At 46.7% G+C, this 12,536-nt stretch overlaps 1 long non-coding RNA gene across 1 annotated transcript in view; it reads left to right on the top strand.

Annotated features, from left to right (window-relative positions):
* The window catches only part of LOC141983805 (uncharacterized), a 132,652-nt gene extending 121,255 nt beyond the window's left edge, over positions 1–11,397 (top strand). Inside the window, exon 5 of the long non-coding RNA XR_012638516.1 lies at positions 10,591–11,397. This is a non-coding gene — a long non-coding RNA (uncharacterized LOC141983805). The remainder of the gene's footprint in view (positions 1–10,590) is intronic.
* The last annotated feature ends 1,139 nt before the right edge of the window (positions 11,398–12,536 follow it).

Raw genomic sequence — 12,536 nt, 5'->3', positions numbered from 1 at the left:
GAGCAGCCCTCACAGTTGAGAAACGAGTGGCAATAGCCCTGTGGAAGCTTGCAACGCCAGACAGCTACCGGTCAGTTGGGAATCAATTTGGAGTGGGCAAATCTACTGTGGGGGCTGCTGTGATGCAAGTAGCCCACGCAATCAAAGATCTGCTGATATCAAGGGTAGTGACCTTGGGAAATGTGGGGGTCATAGTGGATGGCTTTGCTGCAATTGGATTCCCTAACTGTGGTGGGGCCATAGACGGAACCCATATCCCTATCTTGGCACTGGAGCACCAAGCCGGCGAGTACATAAACCGCAAGGGGTACTTTTCAATAGTGCTGCAAGCTCTGGTGGATCACAAGGGACGTTTCACCAACATCAACGTGAGATGGCCGGGAAAGGTACATGACGCTCGCATCTTCAGGAACTCTGGTCTGTTTCAAAAGCTTCAAGAAGGGACTTTATTCCCAGACCAGAAAATAACTGTTGGTGATGTTGAAATGCCTATATGTATCCTTGGGGACCCAGCCTACCCCTTAATGCCATGGCTCATGAAGCCGTACACAGGCAGCCTGGACAGCAGTCAGGAGCTGTTCAACTACAGGCTGAGCAAGTGCAGAATGGTGGTAGAATGTGCATTTGGACGTTTAAAGGCGCGCTGGCGCAGTTTACTGACTCACTTAGACCTCAGCGAAACCAATATTCCCACTGTTATTACTGCTTGCTGTGTGCTCCACAATATCTGTGAGAGTAAGGGGGAGACGTTTATGGCGGGGTGGGAGGTTGAGGCAAATCGCCTGGCTGCTGGTTACGCACAGCCAGACACCAGGGCGGTTAGAAGAGCACAGGAGGGTGCGGTACGCATCAGAGAGGCTTTGAAAACCAGTTTCATGACTGGCCAGGCTACGGTGTGAAAGTTCTGTTTGTTTCTCCTTGATGAAACCCCCCGCCCCTTGGTTCACTCTACTTCCCTGTAAGCTAACCACTCTCCCCTCCTCCCTTTGATCACCGCTTGCAGAGGCAATAAAGTCATTGTTGCTTCACATTCATGCATTCTTTATTCATTCATCACACAAATAGGGGGATGACTACCAAGGTAGCCCAGGAGGGGTGGTGGAGGAGGGAAGGAAAATGCCACACAGCACTTTAAAAGTTTACAACTTTAAAATTTATTGAATGACAGCCTTCTTTTTTTTGGGCAATCCTCTGTGGTGGAGTGGCTGGTTGGCCGGTGGCCACCCCACCGCGTTCTTGGGCGTCTGGGTGTGGAGGCTATGGAACTTGGGGAGGAGGGCGGTTGGTTACACAGGGGCTGTAGTGGCAGTCTGTGCTCCAGCTGCCTTTGCTGCAGCTCAACCATACACTGGAGCATACTGGTTTGGTCCTCCAGCAGCCTCAGCATTGAATCCTGCCTCCTCTCATCACGCTGTCGCCACATTCGAGCTTCAGCCCTCTCTTCAGCCCGCCACTTACTCTCTTCAGCCCGCCACCTCTCCTCCTGGTCATTTTGTGCTTTCCTGCAGTCTGACATTATTTGCCTCCACGCATTCGTCTGTGCTCTGTCAGTGTGGGAGGACAGCATGAGCTCGGAGAACATTTCATCTCGAGTGCGTTTTTTTTTCTTTCTAATCTTCACTAGCCTCTGGGAAGGAGAAGATCCTGTGATCATTGAAACACATGCAGCTGGTGGAGAAAAGAAAAGGGACAGCGGTATTTAAAAAGACACATTTTATAAAACACTGGCTACACTCTTTCAGGGTAAACCTTGCTGTTAACATTACATACATAGCACATGTGCTTTCGTTACAAGGTCGCATTTTGCCTCCCCCCACCGCGTGGCTACCCCCTCAACCCTCCCCCCTCCCTGTGGCTAACAGCGGGGAACATTTCTGTTCAGCCGCAGGCAAACAGCCCAGCAGGAATGGGCTCCTCTGAGTGTCCCCTGAAGAAAAGCACCCTATTTCAACCAGGTGACCATGGATTATATCTCACTCTCCTGAGGATAACACACGAACGGATGTTGCTTGAACGCCAGCAAACATACACTGCAATGCTTTGTTGTACAATGATTCCCGAGTACGTGTTACTGGCCTGGAGTGGTATAGTGTCCTACCATGAAGGACGCAATAAGTCTGCCCTCCCCAGAAACCTTTTGCAAAGGCTTTGGGAGTATATCCAGGAGAGCTGCGAATGCCAGGGCAAAGTAATCCTTTCACATGCTTGCTTTTAAACCATGTATAGTATTTTAAAAGGTACACTCACCGGAGGTCCCTTCTCCGCCTGCTGGGTCCAGGAGGCAGCCTTGGGTGGGTTCAGGGGGTACTGGCTCCAGGTCCAGGGTGAGAAACAGTTCCTGGCTGTCGGGAAAACCGGTTTCTCCGCTTGCTTGCTGTGAGCTATCTACAACCTCCTCCTCCTCATCTTCTTCTTCGTCCCCAAAACCTGCTTCCGTATTGCCTCCATCTCCATTGAAGGAGTCAAACAACACGGCTGGGGTAGTGGTGGCTGAACCCCCTAAAATGGCATGCAGCTCATCATAGAAGCGGCATGTTTGGGGCTCTGACCCGGAGCGGCCGTTCGCCTCTCTGGTTTTCTGGTAGGCTTGCCTCAGCTCCTTCAGTTTCACGCGGCACTGCTTCGGGTCCCTGTTATGGCCTCTGTCCTTCATGCCCTGGGAGATCTTGACAAAGGTTTTGGCATTTCGAAAACTGGAACGGAGTTCTGATAGCACGGATTCCTCTCCCCATACAGCGATCAGATCCCGTACCTCCCGTTCGGTCCATGCTGGAGCTCTTTTGCGATTCTGAGACTCCATCATGGTCACCTCTGCTGATGAGCTCTGCATGGTCACCTGCAGCTTGCCACGCTGGCCAAACAGGAAATGAGATTCAAAAGTTCGCGGTTCTTTTCCTGTCTACCTGGCCAGTGCATCTGAGTTGAGAGTGCTGTCCAGAGCGGTCAAAATGGAGCACTCTGGGATAGCTCCCGGAGGCCAATACCGTCGAATTGTGTCCACAGTACCCCAAATTCGACCCGGCAAGGCCGATTTAAGCGCTAATCCGCTTGTCAGGGGTGGAGTAAGAAAATCGATTTTAAGAGCCCTTTAAGTCGAAATAAAGGGCTTCATCGTGTGGACGGGTGCAGGTTTACATCGATTTAATGCTGCTAAATTCGACCTAAAGTCCTAGTGTAGACCAGGGCTAACGTTACTCTACACCCTTAAAGATATCAGCTTTCTATCACCCTCTTAACTGCCTTGCTGCACACACCCCTTTACCAAACTATCCTCTCCCACCCCAACCAAGTAATACACCAATTTTGAGGGAAAACAATCTGGTAAAGGGGGGGCTGTGTAGAAAGGCAGCAGACAGACTTAAGTTGCAGTGCTAAAACAGTCAGAGCAGACTGCACCATAGATATCAGCAGTAACAGATAATACTATAGTATATTTAAAATCCACAACCAGTGCTTAATTTGTTCCAGGGCTAAGCCCCAGCATCTCTAGGCTTGGCAGTTCAAAGCCCTGACATCTCTGGGTTTGCTGCATCAGTTATGAATGTAAAAAACTTCCTTGAGCCCCAGCACATAATTTCTTGAGCCCTGGCACTTCTTTCGTTACAAATTAAGCACTGCAACCAACCAATGCTGACAGCATGCGGGCTCACTGAAACTGAAGCCCCCTAGATTTTTTCAAAGCCAGGACCCAGCTATGGCATCAATAGATATACCCAGTGGGAGGTCACACGTTCAGAGAGCTATACGTAGGCAGAGACCCTACAGCAGGCTCTGAGGCACAGAAGCCAGAAAAAGAATGCTGAAAGATCAAGCTCTATAAGGCAATACCTCATTTATCTTGGTACTGGAAATAATGATTGCAGGGCTTGGCCAGACTGCATTAACCATCAAACATTGGCCAGACAGGGTTCGGGCAAAAGTATGGCCATAGCAGTGCACCAAACATCATGAACGCAATACATGGACCTGTTCTCCTTTACAACTGTTAGAAGCAGAGAAGCCAGACTGCAAAGGAAGCCAATGGGGCTGCAGGAAGCGGCGCGGGCCAAGAGACGTACCGGCTGCCACTTCCCGCAGCCCCCATTGGCCTGCAGCGGTGAACCGCAGCCAGTGGGAGCCGCGATTGGCCGAACCTGCAGATGCAGCAGGTAAACAAACTGGCCCGGCCCGCCAGGGGCTTTCCCTGAACAAGCAGCATCCCAAGTTTGGGAAACACTGCCAAAGAGCCATGTTCCAGAGTAGGTAGTGAAGCACCAGTTTTATCTTAAAGCATGAATCACCTGTTTCTAGGGAGGTACCACAGCACCCTAATCATGCTGAGATGTCAGTTCAACAGGGTCCATAGATGTCAGTCATTCCGAAGCCATGCTGCACCAATCCCTGACAGGGTAACTCATTTTTTAAGGTATGTGTGTGCTATAATCATTTTCAAGATACTGCAGCACCAACCAAGGCGAAGTATTGGACCACTCAGTAACCCCAGCCCTAAATAGAAGCATCAGGTTAACTACAATGTGAGTACCCTATGAGATGTGGAGGCCTGTTTCGGAGTTGCCAAAGCTCACTCTAAGACCCTGCCTGAAGAGCCAGTGCTTACAGTGTGCTTAGCCCAGGACCGTCCCTAGGAGGGTATGGGGCCCAGGGCAGAAGTGGCAGATTCGTCTCTTCAGGGACAGACCGTGCCAGCCAATCGCACTGGCCTGTGGGGTCCCAAAAAGTGCAGGGCCCGGAGCGGTTGCCCTGGTTCACTCTACCCCAGGGACAGCTCTGGCTTAGCCTCACTTTAATAGTGTGCTTCAAACAATGGCTTCAACCAGAGCGAGCTCCTAGACCATCTGTGGCAAACAAATAATTGGTAGTTGATAGTACCACTGGGCTGTACCATTCACATTACAGGGTTGGACTCCCCTCCCCCCGTTGACATGTGAGGGGGAGCTGCCTTAAAAACTCATTGGCTTTACTCCTGAAGGAGGCTTGATTCCTAGATGGTAACCATAACACTTTTCAAATGTAACTCCTCCGACAAAATTAGTAGTCTGACCTGGTCTGCTTTTTGACCTTATGTTGGGTTCACCTCCAACAGATATGTATATTTTAAAGAGAGAATACATCTGCTGATCTTGTGAAGCATAGTAGTTTGGCGGTGAATTGCATTTCCCTCTAATCTCCAAGAATCTACTAGTTTTATCAAAGATGCTGTTTAAGTTCTTCAGAAAGGTGTTTACATGGAGCCAAAGTCTGCCTTCAGTTACTGGCATACATATGTAACTTCCACTAATGTCAGTAGTAAATGCATGTGCTTTCACTACTCAGTGCAGACAGTCTCTAGAGTCTAGAGACTGTGTCTGCACTGAGTAGTGAAAGCACATCAGTGCTTTTTCTTTTTTTTTTTTTAGAGTCGGGAGACACTGTGTACTGGACTTCTTTTTCATCCCCAGGCAGTTAGCTAGTAAGTCTCTCCTGCTTTTATTTTTACTGCTGCAGCAGTCCTAAAACTACCTCTACTGCAGGAGTTGCTCCCATATCTACTTTTTTTTTTTTATACCCTATTCTTAATTTGACATCTTTCTTCGTGCATCTCAGAATCCTGCTAAAATTGACACATTGTCTCAATTGGATGAATTGCAATAATCTTAAATTCTGTCACAAAAATTAATGTTAATATATTAACACAGAGTGTACAGTAAAATAGGGTGTGGTCCTTCATGTGGAAAACTCCCATTAGACTGGAGGGCTCACAAGATCAAGACCCGTCAATTCAGCCTTCCAATAGCATTCTCCCCTGTTGTTGTTTAGAAGAAACGTTTGGATTTTGAGAGATAAACATGCAAAAAATTCTTGGGCCCAACCCTCCTGCACTTCTTTTTGTGCATGTGCCGGATTGCTGCCTCTTCAGTTTCAGGTTTGTTGCTACTTTTACAAGTAAACACCCTACTGAAGAGCATGAGAAAAGGCATATATGTGAACTCTTCCCAGAGCTGTGGGTGAGATCAATTCAACTGATCTTTAAAAAAAATTGTAAAAAATGAAACTGATAAAATGTTGCCAATGCACAAAATAAGCAAATGGAACAGACGTTTTAGCCAATTTCTTTCATTTACAGGAATCTTAGAGGCAATTACATTTATTTGTATAATCATATTTAAATATAGAATTATTGAAGGTACAGCATTTTACAGGAATGTTATTTTTCAAGCCAACAGAATCCCTGTAACTTCATCCTTAAACAGCATGCCTCCTTGCTATTACAGCACTGCCAACCCCAAGCATTCAGAAACCATCAGTCAGGCCCTCAAAAATCATGAGATAGCCTTAAACATAATAAAATGTGGGTTCCTTTTGGTTTTTGAGTCTTAGGATTCAAGTTTTCAAGCTTTTCTTCCAAACCATGAAGGCTAGAAACTTACTTTTAAAAAATGAAAGCTGAGAGTCTCATATAAATCATTGGATTCTAGGACCTGCGGCTTTAAGCAAAACACTGCATATCACAAGACTTGTGATAAAATTGCAAGAGTTGGCAACACAGTGTAATGAACAGTGTCTTGCCTCTGATATAAACTGTGTGTGCTATATAAATCTTTGAGTTTAACATATATTGAACTGTACATTTTTCCACCTAAACATTAGCCGTTGAATGGGCTAGCTTTATTAGCATCCTTGTAAATATTCTCTCTCTCAAAAACAGAAAAAAAAAAAACATGCTGAAAGGCAATCAATGAGGCTAATGAGATTTTCTGTGAATCACCTGCTATTTGCATTCCGTTAGATCACATGTCTTTGACAGAAATAGGGAAAACATTTTATTAAATGCACATCAGGATTGCTGTAAATACTGCAAAGGAGGTGGTGGGGAGCCCAAGACATAAGCTAAAAGAGAATAAATACAAGGGTGGGCCAAAAAACAACAATATTTCATCAAACTATCAAAAATTATAAGAAAAAAGTAATGAGGAAAAGCTGTGCATAACCTTGAGACCAAAGAATGAGGCACCAGAGAGAGCAATGCCCTGAGGCAATCTGGTACCAAATCAGCAATGGACAATAATGATAAACGACTACAGGAAAAAAACCTTTTCTTGTATATACTACTGAGCAATCCTGGGCAACTGCTTGATGTATCAGGGATGAAACCCCAAGCATACCAAGTAACTCACCAAGTTCTCCTCCTTCCTCTCTAATTTCTCCTTCAGCATATGCTTCAGAACAGTGTTTCCCAAACATGGGACGCTGCTTGTTCAGGGAAAGACCCGGCGGGCCGGGCCGGTTTGTTTACCTGCCGCGTCTGCAGGTTCGGCCGATCGCGGCTCCCACTGGCCGCGGTTCGCCGCTGCAGGCCAATGGGGGCTGCGGGAAGCGGCGCAGGAGCCGCTTCCCGCAGCCCCCATTGGCCTGCAGCGGCGAACCGCGGCCAGTGGGAACCGCGATCGGCCGAACCTGCAGACGCGGCAGGTAAACAAACCGGCCCGGCCCGCCGGGTCTTTCCCTGAACAAGCAGCGTCCCAAGTTTGGGGAAACACTGCTTCAGAAGATCCTCCTCTTACCCTTTCAAATTTTCTGTGGGGGATCTGTCTTTGGTCCCTGTCTCTTCTCCTTCTCCATACCTTCTCTCCAGACCTGTCTCCTATCCAAATGAAAATCTTGGCCTGTCTCTTGGACATTTCCTCGTAGATGTCTAACCATCAGCCAAGCACAATATGGATAAAACAGAGCTCTTAATATTCCCCCAAGCTTTCCCCATTATCTCCTTTCTTGATCACTGTAGCACTACCACTATCTTGCATATTATGCAGGCCTGTTACCTTGATGTCATCTTTGACTCGGATCTGTCTCTAGGTCCTTGCATCTAAGCTATGTCTAAACCTTACAGATTCTTTCTGCCTAAAATTGCTAAGATATGGCCTTTCCTATGCATCCACACAGCTAAAACTTTTGTCCAGGCTTTCTCATCTCATGTCTCAATTACTACAACATCCTTCTCTCTGGCCTTGACAAATACAGTCTTACCCAGCTCATATCCATTCAGAATGCTGCTGCAAAGATCATTTCCCTAGCAGGTTACTTGGACCCTGTCACCCCACTCTTTGCATCCCTCCACTGTCTCCCCTTTTTCTACCACATCAAACATAAGCTACTCAGCTTCACTTTCAAGGCCCTTCACAGCCTAGCCCCACCCTACCTATCGTTTCTCATTCACTACTGAGATGTCAGCTCCTGCCTCTGATCAGCCCATGATGCCAGCTTCCACTGCCCCCTTGTTAAATTTTCAAACATGCACCTTCATGCTTTCTCCCATGCTGTCCCTTACTCTGGAGAGGAGCAACCCATAACTGCAAAACTAACTGCAAAACTAACTCATTATCCTCCCTCAAAACTCTTCTTTTCCAGGATGCCTATAAAAATCTTGATAATAGTTAGGCTGCTGGTGTGCTAAGACCTATCATGCTGACCAGTCCTGTCTCATTGTTTTCTTGCCCCCCGCTCCCCCATCTATTTGTTTGTATCCATTTTTTGTCACTTGTTTTATACTTAGATTGTAAGTTGGTTCGGGAAGTGGCTGTCTTTTTGTTTTGTGTTTGTACAGTGCCTAGCACAATGGAGCTCTGGTCCTTGACAACGGCTCCTAGGTGCTACAGTAAAAAAAAAAATCAAATATTTGTCCAAAATATTATTATATTTGCCTCTGACAGGCCTTTACATATTGGCAACATTTGTATAGTGATCATGCTAGTAAAGAACTGAAGTGAGAGAAAAGTGGTTAAAAGTCAACCATGGTTACTCACAGGAAGAAATGTTTGTGTAACCTGGATTTTCCTGATTTTCATAATCTCCCCCTCCCCCAGACTCTGGGTGGTGCCTGTAGGGAACGAGACATAAGGTTTGACTGGGCAAATTGCTCTGCATGGATGGATGCCTGCACCAGTGCTGAGCCACGTCTCCACAAAGGGACAGAACAATTTTCAAGATTAGGCCCTTTAGGGAGATGCTCTTATGTTACCAGGTAGATACGCTGGAGGATAGGGATAGGATACAGAGGGACCTAGACAAACTGGAGGATTGGGCCAAAAGAAATCTGATGAGGTTCAACAAGGACAAGTGCAGAGTCCTGCACTTAGGATGGAAGAATCCAATGCACCGCTACAGACTGGGGACCGAATGGCTCGGCAGCAGTTCTGCAGAAAAGGACCTAGGGGTTACAGTGGACGAGAATCTGGATATGAGTCAACAGTGTGCCTTTGTTGCCAAGAAGGCCAATGGCATTTTGGGATGTATAAGTAGGGGCATTGCCAGCAGATCAAGGGACGTGATTGTTCCCCTCTATTCGACACAGGTGAGGCCTCATCTGGAGTACTGTGTCCAGTTTTGGGCCCCACATTACAAGAAGGATGTGGAAAAATTGGAAAGAGTCCAGCGGAGGGCAACAAAAATGATTAGGGGACTGGAACACATGACTTATGAGGAGCGGCTGAGGGAACTGGGGATGTTTAGTCTACGGAAGAGAAGAATGAGGGGGGATTTGATAGCTGCTTTCAACTACCTGAAAGAGGGTTCCAAAGAGGATGGCTCTAGACTGTTCTCAGTGGTAGCAGATGACAGAACAAGGAGTAATGGTCTCAAGTTGCAGAGTGGGAGGTATAGGTTGGATATTAGGAAAAACTTTTTCACTAGGAGGGTGGTGAAACACTGGAATGCGTTACCTAGGGAGGTGGTGGAATCTCCTTCCTTAGAAGTTTTTAAGGTCAGGCTTGACAAAGCCCTGGCTGGGATGATTTAGTTGGGGATCGGTCCTGCTTTGAGCAGGGGGTTGGACTAGATGACCTCCTGAGGTCCCTTCCAACCCTGATATTCTATGATTCTATGATTGATTCTCTTTTTACTATAGGGTCCGTGGCAGGGAGGGATTGGGTAAAAATAATAAAAAAATAGATCTGATGGCATTCCGGACCTTCATCTTGGAAAGAGAGAACAAGAAGGTGGTTTGGGACTGATAGGCACAGTGACAATGAAAGAGAGACTGCTAAGGGGAACCTGGAGCTAAAAACCATGTTGTGCCAAGCTCAAGTGCCAACAGGCCTTGCTCACTGCTGCTCGATTGCAGATGCCACTGTGCTGCAGACTTTATTCATAGATTCAGAGAATGGGGACTCTATCCTGGAAAGCAGTGACTCTGAAAAGGATGTAGGGGTTATAGTAGACAAACAAGTGAACATGAGCTCCCAGTGTGACGCTCTAGCAGAAAGGGCTAACGTGATCCTTGAATGTATACAGAGGGGAGTAGTGAGTAGGACTAGGAAAGAGATTTGACCTCTGTATATGAGCCATAAAAATAATTCAAGGGCTGGAAAAAATGCCTTAGAGTAAGAGACTTAAAAGGTTAAATCAAAATGAAGATTGGGAGGTGACTTGATTACAGTATATAAATACTTTATTGAGGAGAAAATACTGAGTTAAAAGGACTCTTTAACTTGCATATGCCTGCAGAATGCACTGTAGACTGGTCCTGTGAATGCTATCAAAAGCCTTCTCAAAGTCTATTAAATGTATGTAGAGTTGCCATGGCCATTCTAAGTACTGTTGTATTATGTTTCGTAGAGTGAAAATCTGGTCTGTGCATCCACGCCCTTTCCATCACCAGTACAGATAGAGGATTATGTTCTCACCAGTGTAGAAACATTCACATGCTTGGACAGCACCACCAGCCAGGATGGTGGAACAAGCTTAAATACAGTCTGGAAATCATCAAAATACAACACCAAAATCAAACTCAAGATTTATCAGAGCTGCGTACTTTCAACACTACTTTATAGTGCAGAATGCTGGGGAATGAGAAAGTATGACATGGCCAAACTGTCTTCATTCCATACAACCTGCCTCAGAAAAATCCTCCATATCTTTTGGCCCAGAACAATCTTAAACCAAGATCTATTGACACAGTGCACCCAAGAGGATCTGAGCATCATCACTGCCAGGAGGCGCGGGAGATGGATTGGTCATGTGCTTCAGATGGAAACTGATTCCATCACCAGAGTAGCAATAAGATGGACTCCTGACGGCAATTGAAAATGAGGCCACCCGAAAACAACATGGTGAAGAGCTGTGGAAGCTGAGATGAGAAACCTGGGGCAGAGCTGGGGAACCATTGAAAGACTTGCCAGAAACAGACAGGAGTGGAGGAGCTTAATAGGCACAATAGGAACATGATGATTATTAACCATTGGAACACAGTACCAAGGGAAATGGTGGATTCTCCATCACTTAATATCTTCAAATCAAGGCCAGATGCCTTTTTGAAATATAAGCTTTAGTCAGACCAGGTATTGGGCTCCATACTGGGGTAATTGGGTGAAACATGATGGCTTGTGCTGTGCAGGTCAGACCAGATGACCCAGTGGTCCCCCCGGCCTCAAGATCTATTAAAATTAATTAATAGTTTTCAAGGCCAGAAGGGGCAGGGGGTTGGAGTGTGGGAGGGGGCTCACGGCTGGGGTAGGAGGTTGGGACAGGGGAGGGGGGTGTGGGCTCCAGGCAGCATTGAGCTCAGGAGGCTCCTGGGAAGTGGCAACAAGTCACTCTGGCTCCTATGCAGCGGGGTGACCAGGTGGTTCCATGCGCTGCCCCCGCAGCTCCCATTGGCCACAGTTCCAGGCCAATGGGAGCTGCAGAGCTGGCTCTTGCCCTCCCCTTCACCTAGGAGCCAGACATGCCTCCCGGGAGACATGTGGAACTGGGCAGGGAGACTGCCAGCCCTGCTGCACTGCCAACCGGACTTTTAACAGACCGGTCAGCGGTGCCGACTGGAGCCACCAGGGTCCCTTTTCAACCATCAAAAACCAGACACCTGGTAACCCTAGTGGTCTATGAACTTGGACTACATATGGTGGGAAGGTTATTCTATGATTCTAGGAGGGAAGTTGCAATACGTTAAAAAATTGTTTTGTTAATTACTGTCCACATTCCAAGTTCTTTTTCCTTCACATATTTTCTCCAATAAATGTGTCACTGTCCCCAGGCCAAGCTTCTCCCCAGCCCCAAAACGTGTTGCCACGCCCAGTCTTTTGCACAAAGGTTCATTTTTTAACAGAGGTTAGTTAGCAAACACACAGAAAACAGTCTTTTAACTTAATCCTTGGCTCCAGGCTTCAGGGCCATCCATCCCAGGTGCTTCTGGCACTCCAGCTCCTGGCAGCTTCCCAGCCTCAGTTAGCTGAGGCTCTCCTCTCTTCTTGGAGCAACAGATCCAGGGCTGCTTCCAACCCTCTTTAATTGGCTGAATTGGGCTCACCTTATCTGGTTCAGGGCAATAGGCTTAGTCGATTCACAGGGACCTGCCATTCTGTGACACCCATCTTGTGGAATATGACATGATAGTTTAAAAATTGCAGTGTGCCTATTGAGTTTTAATAATACTGTGGGTGTAAGGATCACTCCACTAGTATTACTATGAATTGACTTAAAAACAAAGATGTCATATTATCATTATTTTTAGTACTAGTAGCAAACATTTATTATGGTACAGTGCAAAAGACCTCAGGTATGAC

Source organism: Natator depressus, chromosome 3 (assembly GCF_965152275.1).
Source record: "Natator depressus isolate rNatDep1 chromosome 3, rNatDep2.hap1, whole genome shotgun sequence".
NCBI lineage: Eukaryota > Metazoa > Chordata > Testudines > Cheloniidae > Natator > Natator depressus.
The sequence above is the reverse complement of the archived record's forward strand: the minus strand, read 5'-3'. Positions and strand labels throughout refer to the sequence as shown.